The following is a 16,869-nucleotide window of genomic DNA, read 5'->3' as shown; positions in this document are numbered from 1 at the left end:
TCTTATGTTCCAACTTCGGGAAACTTGCTTTAGTCCATAAATGGATCTAAGCAACCTACATACCTTATTTGGGCAGTTCTTGGACACGAATCCCTCAGGTTGCATCATATACACCTCCTCCTCAAGGTTCCCATTGAGAAATGCGGTTTTCACATCCATCTGTCAGATCTCATAATCATAGTGTGCTGCAATAGCCAATAGAATTCTGATAGATTTTAACATTGCTACGGGTGAGAAGGTTTCATCGTAGTCAACACCTTGCCTTTAACGATACCCCTTAGCCACTAGCCTTGCTTTATAGGTGTCTACCTTTCCATCTACTCCGATCTTTTTCTTAAAGATCCACTTGCAACCGATGGGTATAATACCTTCGGGCATATCAACTAGGTTCCAAACCTTGTTGGAGTACATAGAATCCATCTCAAAATTCATGGCTTCTTGCCACTTCCCAGAGTCTATACTCATAATAGCCTCCTCATAGGTCTGAGGATCAATATCCTCAACATTCTCTCCTCTAATATGTCCCACATATCTTTCAGGAGGATGGGATACTCTATCAGACCTACGTAAAGTTGAAACTTGTGTATTAGGTACTTGAACAGACTCGGGCTGTAGAGTGGTGCTTGAGCTTGGTTCTCCAACCTCGCTCAACTCTATCATTCTCCCACTATCTCCGCTAAGAATGTGTTCCTTCTCAAGGAACATTACTCTCTTAGCTACAAAGACCTTTTGGTCCTCGAGATGATAGAAATAATACCCACAAGTTTTTTTGGGGTATCCCACAAATTTATATCGCTGTGTCCTCGATTCTAACTTATCGGGGTTGTGTCTTTTAACGTGGGCAGGGTAGTCCCAAATCTTAATAACCTTAAGATCATGCTTCTTCCCTTTCCATATCTCATATGGTGTAGGCACTACCGATTTAGTTGAAACTCTGTTCAGAAGGTAAGCTGCGGTCTCTAGGGCATATCCCTAGAATAAGATGGGTAGGTCAGCGAAACTCATCATGGCCCGTACCATATCTAATAGCGTACGATTCCTCCTTCCAGAGACACCATTGAGCTGAGGTGTATAAGGAGGTGTCTATTGGGATAATATCCCATGGTCCTTGAGGAACTGAGTAAACTCTGTACTTAAGTACTCACCTCCTCTATCTGATCGAAGAGTTTTGATACTCTTTCCAGTCTGGTTCTCCACCTCATTCTTATACTTTCTGAATTTCTCAAACGCCTCGGACTTGTACTTCATTAAGTACACATCCATACCTTGAGAAATCATCAGTAAATGTAATGAAGTAGGAGTAACCACCAATGACATGAGTTGACATGGGTCCACATACATCATTATGTATGAGTTCCAACAACTCAATGGCTCTCTCTCCAGTTCCACCAAATGGAGAGTTGGTCAGTTTTCCACGAAGGCAAGGCTCGCAAGTTACATATGACATATGGTCGAATGGATCTAGATATCTATCATTTAGCAACTTTTGAATCCTTCTTTCATGGATGTGACCTAGCCTACAATGCCATAGGTATGCACTGTTTATCTCATCTCGTTTCCTCTTAAACACTACATTCATGATACGTGGAGTAGTGTCTAGCATAAACAAACCTTTATGCAATATTCCTCTTGCCAATCTCCCCTCGGCTTTGCTAGAATTTACAATAAATTGTAGATGTGACAAGCAATATTGGTATCCAATACCAATGCACTATCACAAAAATCTGACAATTGGAGATTGATCATGAATGTACCTGAAGCTTCTCCAAGCTTCTATTTCGCCCGCTCTGCAAGGTACTCTTTGCAGTTCCTCTTCCAGTGCCCATCTTTGCCACAATGGAAGCACTGACCTTTATCTTTTGCTGGGTCTTTCTTAGCAACCTTTGCTTTACCTGGTCTGCCCTTGCCCTTTCCCTTCTTAAGGGACCTTTCTGTTTTCCTTTTCTTTATGGTCTTACTAGTATAGAGAACTGGCTTCTTTTTCTTGATAGTACTCTCTACCTCCCTCAACATATTAAGGAGCTCTGCGAGAGTCACCTTAAGCTTGTTCATATTAAAATTCATTATGAACCGTGAAAAAGAATCTGGTAGGGACTGAAGCACAATGTCCACACATAAGTTATCCTCTAGGACCATTCCTAGACTTGTGAGTTTCTCTATCCACTCAATCATCTTTAGGACATGGTTCTGAACGAGTGTCCCCTCAGTCATCCTAGCGTGGAAGAGGCTCTTGGATATCTAATATCGCTGAATCCTTCCCTGTTCCTTAAATAATTTGCGGACATGTAGGAGAATGGATCTGGCATCTATCTTTTCATATTGTCTCTGTAACTCATGAGTCATAGAGCCCAACATATAGCACTAAGCAAGAGTGGAGTCATCAATGTACTTCACGTAGCGAGCGATCTCATCATCGCTTGCCCCTTCTTCGGGCGCAGGCATCACTGTATTAAGGATGTACACGATTTTCTCCGTTATGAGAACAATTCTCAAGTTACGGAGCCAATCCGTATAATTTGGATCAGTGAGGCGGTTAACATCAAGTATGCCACGTAAGGGATTTGAAAGCGACATTTTCTAAAAATAAAGATGCAGCAGAAATGAATAACATGCAGATTTTGCAAGAAATAAACTATCAAGATATGGACTTCTATCTTAATATGCTCCCACTATTTTACTAATGAGTCACGCGACACCCTCAGCACATGAAACGGAAGTCTCCGGCAGACTTCTAGTGGGGATCAGGATCCAATCAGCATCTTAGTGTAACCTCGAGAGACTCGACCAATCACACAAAGCCTAAAAGGTAGGCAACTCTTGCCGATCACAACTCCTTGTGATTCCCGTCCTGTTCGGCCTTTGAATCACCATTGTCTCGAGGAACTCGACCAACCATGATGCTCGGTTAAGTCAACACCTTTGTTACAAGATGAGTCTGATTTGATGATATACCCTCGAGGGACTCGACCAAGCATACCATGCCCTTAGGTCACCGATGACATCTCTATGTCGTAAGTAAGATAGTGAATCACGATATAGGTGAGTCTCGAGGGACTCGACCAACTCAACCTACACCGGGAATCGGTTCCTACTTATAACGATGGAATGCCACGAGGGTCAATCTAATTGCCTCACGTTTACCGACTTAATATTATCGAGAGAGATGTTTCTATGATTTGGTTTCCTAATATGACATGTCACACATATACATATTTAATATATATATCTACATTGCATGCAAATATATATACATATCTAGTATGTGTATAAGCAATCACACCAGATGATCATGGACCACAACCTAATGTGATTAGGCCCGAGCCAGTAGGTCTAATAACTCACATTAAGATCTATGTGTGCAATGGTGCATCTCCATACCCTGTGATCGTCCATCTCGTCCTCGTTGGTTCCGTCGACATCTTGATGCATCTTCATGCATCGCGATCGTCCGTCTCGTGGGTCCCGCTATCGCATCCACGCTCCCGCTGCACCTCCTCATGTGATTACAACTTAATCATAGGCATGCAAACCCGATAATAAAAGAGAAATATAACGGAGGCTCGCAGCCCTCAATAATAATAATCACAAGTACACACGTCACACAGTCCATGATCATCCGTCCACACATCATACATGTATAAATAATCATCATCATGTAGGATTACTAGATAATGATAAAAAATAATAATCAACTAAACCTTTTAATTAATTAGTATTTTATGAAATCAGGGACATATAGGGAATTTCTAAATTCATAGGGGTATTTTCATAATTTGGATAAAAGACAAAAATTGGAATTTTTCAAATTCCGAGGGGCAAAACTATCTTTTGCCCAGAAAACCCTAATGCCCTACTCTCGTTTGCTGTTGCTGTCGCCGCCACCCTGTTGGCGGCGGCTTGTGCAGCGGGGCGAGGGCGCTGCCCTCGCTTGCAGCCGGCATGCCCGCTGGCGGCGCTACCGTTGCGGGTGGGCGCCCCCGCGGGCGGTTCTACCGGCGGTGCAACGCCCGCAGGCAGTGCTACCCCTGCAGGTTGGGGCCCCTACGGGCGCCGCCGCCTCCGCGGGCGGTTTTGCCCGCGGGGCAACGCTCGCAGGCGGTGCTGTCCCGTCGGGCGGCTGCCCCTGTGGGGGGGTTTCGCCCGCGGGAGCAGCGGCGGCAGGCACCGCTGCCCTGCGGCGCCTCAGCCCACGGTAGAAGCGGCCGCAGGCGCCTCTGCCCGCGGGCTGCCAGCCCCGCTGGACGCAAGCTTGCTGCAAGTAGGCCGCCGGCCGGCTGTTGTAGGCGTAGCCCCTGTGCTGCCTGCCTTCGGCTGAGCTGCACGAACGTAGATCGAGGGCAGCAACTGTTGTTGCCCTTCCTTATTTTTGCGTCAACGATTTTGATGTCAAAATTCTTCCTAAACACAACACACGTAGTTCAAAACCAATCATTCGCACGAACAACCTGGCTCTGATACCACTGTTGGGAAATCTTGGGGGCGACATCACATGCGTAGTGGAAGAACAAGAAAACAAAATCCCCGATTCCCAAAGAGATGTTCGTCGTCGTGCAAAGATTGGTGTGCAAAATCCGCGAAACTTAAAACTGGGTATAGAGTATATTGTATTACCTAAGGAGATCGTATATCCCTGTTTCCTTGCAGATCCTTAGGAGAGGGTGAAGGAGGTCAAGCATCCTCCTCTCTAGCAGTTATCCACACAACAGGGCTGCAACGATGCTCCTCAAAACTCCAAGCCTGCTCTGAGATGGAGAGGTGGAGGAGAATAGGAGAGGCAAGCCAAGGCTCTAGCCTATGAGACTCTGAATCCCTCCTATTTATAGAGGTCCCCTGTCAAACCCTAATGGATCCTCGCCTAGTGGGTATTAGATCTGCATCTAATAACCCAAGCCTTTTAGATTAGTGGATCTCTATCCAATAATCTCTCATGGGCTCTTATTGGATCTCGTCCATGGGATCCAATAATTTAGGGGCTTATTGGATATCCAATAAGACAATGGCTCCGTCGGATATCTCATATCCGAACCTCTACTCATCGCAATGCCTACCATATGTGTGTGACCCTCTAGGCCCAATATCGAGCTGGCCGTGAGTCATACTTGTCAGAACTCTTTCTAACTCAATGAATTATTATCTCTGTAATAATTCACTCGACTCATCGACTACGGACGTACTAGGCCACTACGTCGTAGTCCCCAGACAATACAGGGGAATCCAATCCATTGGACCTGTCTGTCCTTAGTTATCGTGTACCTATAGTCCCTCATCCATCTAATATCCCAGAAACCGTATATCGAGCATGGTGCTATCAGACCCATTCGGTTTCTACTCGAGTCTCGCTCTAATCGGATTCTCCCGGAGAAACCTTTCTCTCTCAACCCGAATGACCCTGGCCAAGGATTTTTCTGAGCAAGAACACATGGGATATTACTCTCATGACGCTGAGAGTGGATTATCCTCTATCGACACTCAATAGCCCTCGTAAGGTCGACTACCACTCCCAATGACCAACTGTACTAGATTTGGGATAGCCAAACCTATAAGTCTAGTATCAAAGAGTGGAGCACTCATACAGGACATCCTTGGTGTCTCAAGTCTAAGGACCAAATACACCACTAGGACTACGGAATTGCTGTCTGACAATAAGGCATCATCAACCATCCAACATTCCGTAAGTGGATCAATCAGTGAACTCATTCTCCAATGAGCACCTGTACTGTATCCCTAGTGTCCGTACATGAGCAGCTATGAGACCAACTGCATCCATCATATTGACGGGTATACAGCACACTAGTATGTCCGGTTATCACGATGTCCCTCTCGAGTAACCTATGACCGGGATTATTTAGGATATGTGTTTAAAGGTGAATCGATCTCATTATCGTGATCTCATCACGATCCGATTCCCATTGCACAAATCCAAAGGACATCACATATATGCACTTATGCAATAGTTATAAAGTGATATACGCTAAAATATAATAAGCAAAAAGATTCTGTATCAAATCACATGTACCATCACTCACGTGATTGGCTTGCTGGGCACCTATGACTAGCACTTTTGAACTCTCTATGCTTGTGTACTTTAACCAGGGATGAGAGGGGTATTTATAGGCTTTAAGTTGATTCAAACTTGGAGCCTAAAACTTTCCCATCCTGGGTTCCCCGGGCACGGGCGGTACTACCGCCTGTGTTGGGCGGTACCACCACCAAGTGTTAGTCGAAACTAACACTGTCCTGGGCGGTACCACCGCCCAGGTCTGGCGGTATCACTGTCTAAGGGGCAATGCTGGGCAGTACCACCGCCCAGACTAGCGATACCACCGCCTAGCACCCTGCTAGGGACGGTACAACCACCCAGACTAGCGGTACCACCACTAGACATAATCTCGAAGATTATGTCACGATGGTGAGATTTCTTGGGGCACTGTTTGGGCCTCTTATTGGGCCCAACATAGTTCTTACATGGGCCTAGCTGGCCCCTAATTGGGTTGGTCCAAATCCAAGCCTAATTACGTACTAACTACGAAATCCTAAGATATTTGCTAAGCTAAACAAGTCCCTATGTCTATTCTTTCGTTGAGCTTCCAGCGATCTTCCGACAAACTTCTGACGATCTCTCGACAATGTTCCAACGGACTCCCGGCAAGCTCCTGGACTTCACGATGATCTTCTTGGTGAGTTTTAACGAGCTTCTTTGGCAAGCTCTGAGACTTCTTGGCTGGTTCCTCCAGAACTTCCGATGAACATCTAAACTTCCGACGAACTCTCGAACTCCCAACGTAATCATGCCCTTGACTCCGGGACTTCATTTTTCTTTATGCCTTGCTATCATAGTTAATCCCGCTGCACATGTAAAAATACACTTTGATCTAGACAGTTAATACTAAGCATTAATCAAGTTGTCCGGCATGTCATTGGTCCCTCGACGCTTCGTCCGATTCTTTGGCACATCGTCCTCTCTTGCGGCCTATTGCCTAATCGGCCAGTTGACTTCGTAACTCTGATATCCTTGGCGCAATATCCGCTCTTCTTGGCCCGATGCCCGAAGCCTTTTGTTGATACGTCGATCGATCCACCAGTCCGACGTCCAATCTTCTGACATGTTCCTCTGGCCCAACATAATTTTTTCTACTTTAATTGTCTCATCCTGATCGAAGCATCCTACGTCACTCAAAATGCAGATTAAAACATAAACACTTATCGATTGGTTTCATCATCAAAATCCGAGATTCAACAATCTTCCCCTTTTTGATGATGACAACCAATCGACGACGGAGTTAACCTTCACTCCTGGAATTTAAACAAACTCCCCCTATCAATATGGCATATTGATAGAAACTCTTGGATTCAAATATGTCATGATCAAATTATGCATGACATCAATATACTTCTTCCCCTTTGTCATCATCAAAAAAGGAGAAGCACCACTATCAAGTGTTTAAACATACAAGTTCAAATTGTTGCATGAAAAACATAATATCAAGTTTTATCATCATGCAATTTGGAAACTAGAAAATTTAGCAAGTGTTATATCATGCTTAGAATATTCATGCTATCAAGTTTTATAACATACAAGCTAGCAAATTTAAAGATGTGCAAATTGGTATATTTGCTTTTCTTTGCGATATGCAAGATAGCATTTCTTTATAATGTTCAAGATAGCAAGTTCTACATCATGCTAGCTAGTAAATTAGAGATGATCAAGAAAGCAACTCTTGCTTCTTGAAATATGTAAGTTGCAAACTAGCTAACTTTTGCTTCCTTTCCAATGTTTGAGCTAGTAATTTTGCTTCCGTTGCAAAGTGTTAGTTAGCATGTTTTGCATCTTGAGATAGCAATATTTCTCCCCCTTTGTCATTGTAAAAAAGAAGGGAAGACTTTTTACATCAATTTCTACATCATGACAAAGGTAAGTATCAATCTTATTTCTGCATCATTATATTTTTAAATTAAAATATGTATAATTTTAAAAACATACTGTAATCATCGATAATTTCTCCCTTAACATAAATTAATTACTATAAATGATATATTACTTTATTATTAACTTCTATATTTGTGTATTATAGTTAAGGAAATAATTAAATTTGGTTTCCTTAATTACATGGATAAGTTAGAAATTCTACTAATCAATTAAATTATTAATTGATTTATTTCCTAATAAGTGATTTGATATTTAGGAAGTAAATAGTTTACATTCCATTTTTGTGTGTGAACTATAAAAAAGAATATTGTATCACTTTTTTGTGTGTGAAAGCAAATGTAAAATAAATTAAAAATAAAAATTAAATTATTACTTATCTTTCGGGGAGATCTCATCTTCTCCTATATAAAGGGACTACTCATCCCTCATTCTCTACTAAGCCTAATAATAGGAGGATTGAGAAGATGACTTTCCGGGGAGATGATATCAAGGAAGGGATAATCGAAGAGAGGTAGGATCCTTTCTCTTTAACTAGTTTTGATTTATATTTTGAAATCTTGATGTTGAGATTGTTATAATTTTTTATGCATAATGATGTTTTAATTTCGAAATTCATGATTAATAAATAAAGATAATCATTTTATGATGTTAGAATGATTATTTGATTAATATTGATCTCAAAGTTTAAGTAAATTTTAATATTGATTTAGTTATTAAATTCTTATTTTTGGATTAACATAATAGTTTTAATTTATTTAATTAGATATATTTATGTTTCAAGAATTATGTGCGAATTTAATTAGTTTTAAATTTAAGATTATGAATTTAAAATTTTGATTAATGGATTTGAGTCATTCTTTAATAATTTTAAATGTTGAAATCTAATTTGATAAGAGGAGTCTGATTGGGGTCTGACTTTAATCAAGTTGATCGATCAGATCGAATTGACTTAACCCATGTGGTCATGTACAACCTAGCACATGTGACCAAGTACAACATAGCCCATATGACTTGGCATAACCCAACCTATGTGGCCGGATAAGAGCCAGCCCATATGACAAGGTACGACCCAACCCATGTGGTTAGGTACGATCTAGTCTATGTGGCCATGTATGACTCAGCATATGTGGTAAGGTACAACCCAACCATGTGGCTAGGCATGGGCCAACTTATGTGGCTAGGTACGATCCAGTACATGTGGCCGTGTATGACCCAACTTATATGGTAAGGTATGACCCAACCATATGGTCATGCATTGGCTAGCTCATGCAGCTAGGTACGACCCAATCCATGTGGTTAGATAAGACCCCAACTCATACGTCTAGGACCAACTCGCGATCCAAGCAAGGCCTAGTTCAAATGATAAGGCTCAGCCCAACTTATAAGTGAGGCTTAGCCTAGTCCATGAAGTTAAGCCTGTTGAATCTCGGATTTTGATTATGAAGTCAATTGTCATTTGTTATCTAATCTATATGTTGAGATAAGTGTGCAGGATTAACTACGATAAAAGTAAGATATGCAGCAGGAGTTGCGCCGGAGTCAAGACAATGATCACGTTGGGAGTTTGAGAGTTCGACGGAAGTTTGGACAGTCGTCGGAGGTTCTACGGGAACAAATCCGAGAAGTCCATGAGCTTGCCAAAGAAGCTCATCGGAACTCGCCAAGTGGATCGTCGCAAGTCCAAGAGTTTGCCGGAAGTCCGCAGGAGCATCACCGAGGGTTCATCGGATGATCGACGGAAGTTCGCCGGAAGCTCACTAGAAGAAGCGATTGACGCACCAGAGCAAGTTGCAGTAATTGTCTTAGGAAATATCGTAGTTAGCACAATGATTAAGTTGGAAATGGGAGGTGATCCCATTAACTTAATCTTGGGGCAATTGGGCCCTTGAAAAACCCAAATTGGGCTGAATGGATCAACCCATTCGGACCTTGATCCCTACCAGGCGGCTGAACCGCCCAAGGCAGGAGGTTGCACCACCTGGGCTCAGTCTCCGAGCGAGACTGGGAGGTGCAACCGCCCCTGACAAGAGGTGGCACCGCCTGAGCTCGGTCTTCGAGCTCTGGCAGGAGGTGCAACCGCCTCAGTCAGGCGGTGGCACCGCTTGAGCTCGGTCTTCGAGCTCTGGCAGGAGGAGCAACCGCCCCTGACAGGAGGTGGCACCGCCTAGAGGCTCAGTCTTCGAGCTCTGCCAGGCGGTGCAACCGCCTTAGTCAGGCGGTGCAATCGCCAGATCTCGGAATTTCAGGAATTGACAGTTTTGAGCTCAAAATTCAAACTGGGTTGAGGCCTATAAATACCCCACCCTTTCAGCACTGAAAGCACGCTCAAACACACCGAAATCCTGATCTTATTTTATGATTTTTAGAGCTCAAAATTGTTGTAAAGGCCAAAAGTTCTTCTCTCTCTTTTCTTCCAAGTTCTGATCTTTAAGGAGATGAGAGAAAATTCTATAAGGGTTGTCTCCTAAGCCCGTCAAAAAGAGTGAAACTATAAAAGGGTGGTTGGTCTTCGCCTATTGAAGGAAGGCCTCTAGTGGACGTCCGTGACCTCGTCGGTGGAGGAAGCCAAAAGTGGATGTAGGTCAAGATTGACCGAACCACTCTAAATCTCGGTTTGCATTTACTTTGAGCATATTATCTTTACTGCAAACTTTCTCAAAAGCTTACTGTTTTCTGCGCATATACGATTGGGTTTCAAGCTTTGCACTTTCCGAATCGACGTTTAGACGTAAATCAGTTTTATCGTGCAATCATCATATTTCAGTTTGCGTTTACGTTTTGATTTCTATCATAACTACAAACTGCCTTTATATCCTTGCTTTAACAGCATCTCGCATAATCAAGTGATTTACGAATCAACATTTAGACGTAAATCAGTTTTTTCGTACGAATATCATATTTCAGTTTGCGCCTACTATCTGATTTGAACCATAACTGCAAACTGCATTTATATCTTTGCTACATCTCGCTTAATCAAAAGTTAAAGTGATTTACGAATCAGCTTTCTTACTGAAATCACTTTTATCGAACGAACGCAGTTTTTTTTTAATCGTAGAAGGTTTTCCGCTGCACTAATTCACCCCCCCTCTTAGTGCTCTTGATCCTAACAATTGGTATCAGAGCGGGGTTAACTCTCAAACGGATTAAAACCCAAGAGAGATGGCATACGCCGAAAACCAAGAGGGCCATTCTATTACATGTCCACCCATGTTCAATGGGACGGACTACACCTTTTGGAAGACCCGAATGAGGATCTTTCTTATTTCTATGGATTTTGAACTTTGGAATCTTGTCGAAAATGAATTTTCAAAGTCTTCTCTTCCAATGATCGATTGGAATGAATTGGAGAAGAAGGCTTTCGCTCTTAATGCAAAGGCTATGAATGTCTTATTTTGTGCACTTGATAAAAATGAGTTCAACCGTGTTTCAGTTTGTGAAACCGCATTTGATATTTGGCACACACTCGAAGTGACTCACGAAGGCACAAGTAGAGTGAAAGAGTCAAAAATCAATCTTTTGATACATTCTTTCGAACTTTTCCGGATGAAACCGAGTGAGACTATTGGCGACATGTTTACCCGTTTCATGGATGTCATCAACGGTCTAAAAGGACTTGGAAAAAGTTTTTCGGATTTTGAGCTCGTAAATAAGATTCTAAGATCCCTTCCTAAAAGTTGGGATCCTAAAGTCACTGCTATTCAAGAGGTAAAAGATCTAAACAACTTCCCTCTTGAAGAACTAATCGGGTCATTAATGACCTACGAGATGACTTGCAAAGCTCATGAAGAGCAAGAAGAGATCCTTCCAAAGAACAGGAAGGATATGACACTCAGAACTTTAGACGATCACTTGAGAGAAAACTCAAGTGATGAGGACTATGATGATGACTTGGCACTTCTAACAAGAAAATTTAAAAAATTCATTAAAAGAAATAAGTTTAAGAATGACACAAAAAATAAACTTGAACCCAAGAACGACCAAGTTATTTGCTACGAGTGCAAAAAGCAGGGACACTACAAAAGTGATTGTCCCCAAGTCAAAAAGAGAACATCAAAGAAGAAGGCGCTCAAAGCAACGTGGGATGACTCGAGCGCGTCCGAAGAAGAGGAGTCCAACACCGAGCAAGTTGCTCATTACGCCTTAATGGCCATCGGAGAGGAGGTAACGAATTTAATAGATGCAGATTTATCATTTGATGAATTATTAAATGCCTTCCATGACTTATTTGATGAATGCAAGATTATTAGTAGAAAATACAAATTGCTAAAAAAGGAGCATGATAGTCTTACTTGTAATTTCGATAAGTTAAAAACTGAATATCATGATAGTTTATGTTCATGCATAAAATGCCATGATCTAGAAACTCTCCAAAAGGAAAACTTGCTACTTAAAGACACCTTGAAGAAATTCGAGGTTGGTAGCAAGTCTTTGAACATGATCCTTGCAAACAAGGGTCACGTTCCCAAAAGAAGTGGAATCGGATTTGTGAGAAGTCCTCACCAAAATCCAACCACCTTCATAAAAGGCCTCATCTTACATGTTCGACACCGAAGCAAATGCAACTTTTGTTGCAAACTTGGACACAAAACGTATTATTGTCCATTCAAGAAAATTAGTCCGAACAGATTAATTTGGGTTCCTAAAGGAACCATGATAAATTCTATGCAACATGATAAAAAATGTAGATCTATTTTTGAGGCACCCAAAAGCAAATGGGTACCTAAAGATCATCCTTTCTTGTAGAAACCTATACCATCGCAAGCTAGGAGCAAGAGATGGTACCTTGATAGTGGATGATTAAGGCATATGACCGGAGATCCATCTCAATTCTCTAAGCTCACTAGCATAGACGAAGGCTATGTCACCTTCGGAGACAACAACAAGGGTAAAATCATTGGCAAAGGAACCATAGGTAACAAATCCAACTTCTTTATTGAAGATGTTTTGTTAGTTGATGGTTTAAAACATAACCTCTTGAGCATTAGTCAATTATGTGATAAATGATATATTATCAGATTCGAATCTAATGCTTGCATCATTGAAAAACGACACAAAAACACGTCTATGATTGCATTAAAACAAAATAACATATACACTATTGACATCAATGATTTGTGTAATGAAATGTGTTTTTCGGTTTTGAATGAGGATGCTTGGCTATGGCATAGAAGATTAGGTCATGCTAGCATGAAACTAATCACTCAAATATCATCTAAAGAACTTGTAATAGGTGTTGAATCTCGTATTTTGATGATGAAACCACTTGATGTATGTTTGTGATTTAATCTATGTTTTAAGTGACGCAGGATACTTTGATCAGGATGAGACAATTAAAGCAAGAAAATTATGTTGTGCCGGAGGAACATGTCAGAAGATTGGACGTCGGGCCGGTGAATCGGTCGACGTATCGACAGAAGGCTTCGGGCCGTGGACTCGGGCATCGAGCCAAGAAGAGCGGATATTGTGCCAAGGATATCGGAGTTGCAGAGTCAACTGGTCGATTGGGCATTAGGCCGCAAGAGAGGACGATGCGCCAAAGAATCGGACGAAGCGTCGAGGGACCAATGACATGCCGGACAACTTGGTTAATTGCTTAGGATTAATTGTCTCAATCGAAGTTTTTGTTTTACATGTGCAGGATTAACTACGATGAAAGTAAGACATGCAGTAGGAGTTGCGCCGGAGTCATGACAATGATCACGTTGGGAGTTCGAGAGCTCGACGGAAGTTCGGACAGTCGTCGGAGGTTCTGCGGGAACAAATCCGAGAAGTCCAGAAGCTTGCCAAAGAAGCTCGTCGGAACTTGCCAAGTGGATCGTCGCAAGTCCAGGAGTTTGCCGGAAGTCCGCAGGAGCATCACCGAGGGTTCATCGGATGATCGACGGAAGTTCGCCGGAAACTCGCCGGAAGAAGCGATTGACGCACCGGAGCAAGCTGCAGAAATTGTCTTAGGATTTATCGTAGTTAGCACTAATGATTAAGTTGAAATGGGAGGTGATCCCATTAGCTTAATCTTGGGGCAATTGGGCCCCTGAAAAACCCAAATTGGGCCGAATGGATCAACCCATTCGGACCCTGGTTGCTGTGGGAGGTGCAACCGCCCAAGCCAGGAGGTAGCACCGCCTGGGCCAAGTCTCCCAGGGAGACTGGGTGGTGTAACCGCCCCAGCCAGGAGGTGCAACCGCCTGGGCTCAGTCTCCGAGCGAGACTGGGCGGTGCAACCTCTCCTGACAAGAGGTGGCACCGCCTGAGCTCAAGTTTTGAGCTCTGCCAGGCGGTGCAACCGCCCCAGTCAGGAGGTGCAACCGCCTGAGCTCGGTCTTCGAGCTCTGGCAGAGAGGTGCAACCACCCCTGACAAAGGTGGCACCGCCCAGAGGCTCAGTCTTCGAGCTCTGCCAAGCGGTGCAACCGCCCCAGTCAGGAGGTGCAACCGCCTGATCCCGGAATTCGGGGAATTGACAGTTTTGAGCTCCAAATTTAAACTGGGTTGGGGCCTATAAATACCCCACCCATTCAGCACTGAAAGGTAGAACTTACACTCGAAACCTTGATATCTTTCTGTGATTCTTAGAGCTCAAAACTATTGTAAAGACCAAAAGTTCTCCTCCTTCTGTTCTTCAAAGTTTGAGTTGTAAAGAGAGGAGAGAAAACTTCTGTAAGGGTTGTCTCCTAAGCCGGTCAAAAGGAGTGACTCTGTAAAAGGGTGGTTGGCCTTCGCCTATTGAAGGAAGGCCTCTAGTTGACGTCGGTGACCTCGTCGGTGGAGGAAGCCAAAAGTGGAGTAGGTCAAGATTGACCGAACCACTCTAAATCTTGGTTTGCATTTCCTTTAAGCATTTTATCTTCACTGCAAACTTCTCAATAGCTTACTGCCTTCTGCGATTTTACGAACGAGTTTCTAAGTTCAGAATTTTCCGAATCTGCGTTTAGACGTAAATCGGCTTTTCTCGTACGATCATCATATTTCAGTTTACGTTCATGTTTTTATTTCAATCATAACTGTTTACTGCCTTCTACGATCTTACGAATAAGTTTCTAAGTTCAGAATTTTCTAAATCTGCGTTTAGACGTAAATCGACTTTTATCGTATGAACGTAGCATTTTAGTTTGTGCTTGTATTCTGCTTTCCATCATAAACTGCAAACTGCCTTTGTAGATCTACTTTAACGTCATCTCGCTTAATCTTAAGTTAAAGTAGTCTTAGAATCGGCTTTCACATCGAAATCGTTTTTATCGAACGAACGCAGCTTTCGTTTTAATCGTTGAAAAATTTCCGCTGCACTAATTCAACCCCCCCTCTTAGTGCTCTTGATCCTAACAATTGGTATTAGAGCCCGGTATTTCTCATTTCGGACTTACACCCGAGAGAAATGGCTCTTCATGGCTTTCAAGAGGGCTTTTCGGTTTTTCGTCCACCGTTGTTTAACGGATTGGACTACACCTATTGGAAGACCCGAATGAGGATCTTTCTTATTTCTATGGATGTTGAACTTTGGAATCTTGTCGAAAACGGTTTTTCAAAGTCTTCTCTTCCAATGATCGAATGGTCGGATTTAGAGAAGAAGCATTTTTCTTTAAACGCAAAGGCTATGAATGCCTTATTTTGCGCTTTGGGGAAAAATGAGTTCAATCGGGTTTCTTTGTACGAAACGGCTTTCGATATTTGGCGCACTCTTGAAATCACGCACGAGGGAACTAGTAGAGTCAAAGACTCGAAAGTTAATATTTTACTGCATGATTTCGAGCTTTTTCAAATGAAGCCAAGCGAAACCATTGGTGACATGTACACCCGTTTTACGGATGTCGTCAATGGTTTAAGAGCTCTTGGCAAATGTTTTTTGAATTCTGAACTTATGAATAAGATTTTACGTTCTCTTTCTAAGAAGTGGGATTCAAAAGTAACGGCTTTACAAGAAACAAAAGATTTAAATATTTTTCCACTTGAAGAACTAATTGGTTCATTGATCACATATGAAATGACGTGCAATGCACGTGAAGAACTTGAGAACCACCTTCCAAAGAACAGGAAGGATTTGGGACATAGAACATTTGAAGACCACTCGAGCATAAGCTCAAGTGATGGTGAACTTAAACTACAAATGAAACAAAAATTAAAAAGTAAAAAGAACGGAACTACTTGCTTTGAACGCAAGAAGAAGAACAAAAATTGGGATGAATCGAGCTCCTCCGAAGACGAGGAGAAAATCAACAAAGGCAAGGTGGCAAACTACGCCTTTACGCCTTTCGACGCTGAGGTAATCAAAATTCCTTTAATTTACTTTGAAATTACATGATGCTTTTCATAAAGCATTTTTCTTTTTTATTTAATTTTCTTGAAAATTGCATGTCTAATAATTTTATAATAAAAATACAAACAATTAGGAATCATGCTTATCATTCTAGTAATTTTGAAAATAATCATGAAAATTGCATGTTTATGATAAACAAAATGATTTTGATTAAAAATACCTTATGAAATCATGTTTAATTTGAAGTTATGATTAATGAGTATATATTTTTGAAATTATGTATGATGATTCTTGATATTTATGGATTATCGATTTTCATGATAATAACAATGGCTTTAAAAAAAATTGATGCATGTTTTCATAAATGAAAAGGCATGCTAACATGAAATCGACCACTTAAAATGAAACACTTAAAAAGGGGGAAAATATATTATCAATGAAATCATGAATCTATTTATGTTATAAATTTTGTGAGCCATAAAAATGATTTTGATGATTTAAATTTGAAATGAGTTTTATCAAAATCATGATCTTGATTTATCAAATTGAATGAATTGAAAATGAATGATGATTTTTCTCTTGAATGATTGTGACTTGTATTCCTTGTATTCATGATATGATTTTTATGCAATTCTTTGTATTCATGAAATATTTATCTCATCACCCAATTATTTCTTTTCAATATTCCTCAA

This window comes from Musa acuminata, chromosome BXJ2-2 (assembly GCF_036884655.1).
Source record: "Musa acuminata AAA Group cultivar baxijiao chromosome BXJ2-2, Cavendish_Baxijiao_AAA, whole genome shotgun sequence".
NCBI classification, from domain to species: Eukaryota; Viridiplantae; Streptophyta; class Magnoliopsida; order Zingiberales; family Musaceae; genus Musa; species Musa acuminata.
Note: the sequence above shows the minus strand (reverse complement) of the source record.